The sequence below is a fragment of the Dendrobium catenatum genome, unplaced genomic scaffold (genome assembly GCF_001605985.2).
Source record: "Dendrobium catenatum unplaced genomic scaffold, ASM160598v2 fragScaff_scaffold_665, whole genome shotgun sequence".
Taxonomy (NCBI): domain Eukaryota; kingdom Viridiplantae; phylum Streptophyta; class Magnoliopsida; order Asparagales; family Orchidaceae; genus Dendrobium; species Dendrobium catenatum.
In genome coordinates, this window is record NW_021319127.1 from 5,777,315 (window position 1) to 5,778,514 (window position 1,200).

The 1,200-nt window shown below is 32.5% G+C and overlaps 1 long non-coding RNA gene across 1 annotated transcript; it reads left to right on the plus strand.

Moving 5' to 3' along the window:
* Positions 1–440: 440 nt before the first annotated feature.
* LOC114579847 lies at positions 441–947 on the plus strand. Its single transcript, XR_003701075.1, has 2 exons — positions 441–500; positions 738–947. It is a non-coding gene; the product is annotated as an uncharacterized LOC114579847 (long non-coding RNA).
* The last annotated feature ends 253 nt before the right edge of the window (positions 948–1,200 follow it).

Here is a 1,200-nt window from a genome sequence, read left to right on the forward strand (position 1 = left end):
TATTGTGTCAGAAATAAATTTTGAAATTTGAAGCGGGCATTATAATGTTTTTCTTAAAACTATTATAATTATTAAAGTTATTTCTCCTCGTAATTTTTTTTTTTTAAGAATAGCCAAAAATATTATATTCAAATAGTAGTATAATGATAGCAGTATGTAAAATTAAGGCGTGAAAAAGTTAACCTGAGCACATCCTAATTATAAAAGAAAATGCATACTTTGTAGGACATCGAAGCCTAGAAATAAAAAGTTGGGATTTTGCATGAATTGTTCATATCATATCATATGTGCGAAAACATCTCCATGAATTAAGCTTATTTAGATTATTATTATAAATAAGATTTTTTTTCTGATGATTTAGTTTATTTAAGTATTTATTAGATCAATCCCTATTGTTATTGTCTATCTGAATGAGAATTCACTGTGTATTTTTTTACACAGTTTGTACACATTGTGTATACTAACATGTACGAACGTAACTCTACGTCCGGACTCTGCAAGTAATAATTTCTCCTTCCCAACTCTCTGTGCATAGCAAAATTATCATGTGCGGTCACCGGACGTCGTTCGAAAGGCAATCAAGACGTGTCATATCACCAATACATTTGTTATCGTCACTATGTACAGTTGTGTATCAGGTGACGTGGCGCATTATGATTAACCTCCAAACAGTTCGGTGACCACTCATAATAAATTCTCCTATGTATATGCCTAACCTATAAATGCCTCGGTATCAGGGCTGTAGCAGTTGTCGCCAGCTTTTTTGTCCAATTCTCCCCACTAAGACTAGCTTTACAATTGCCGACAATAATACTAGCCTTACTGTTGGCTTGTGCTGCACTACCTCGTTGCATCTGTATGCCACTATCAACAGCTGCTGCTCCATTGATCTAACTCCTACGTTGGATCCTATTATTGCCACAACATTCAATAAAGAAAATTAATCATTCTTTTCTCTTTGGTCATCTATGGATTTGGATAACTAAAGGTTAAATGCTAAATATATGCATAAAATTGAAGCACTCGTATAAATCCTTTGGCTAAAGCTAGGAATTCATTTATTAAAGAAATAACTAGCTCATTTAACTTTATGATTGTTCAATTTGATTAATGGTATTTTAGAGAAATGTCTGCATAGTTGAATAGTTTTTACTAACACAATACATTTTGTTATATGTGGTAATTTTGCCATCAGCTTCT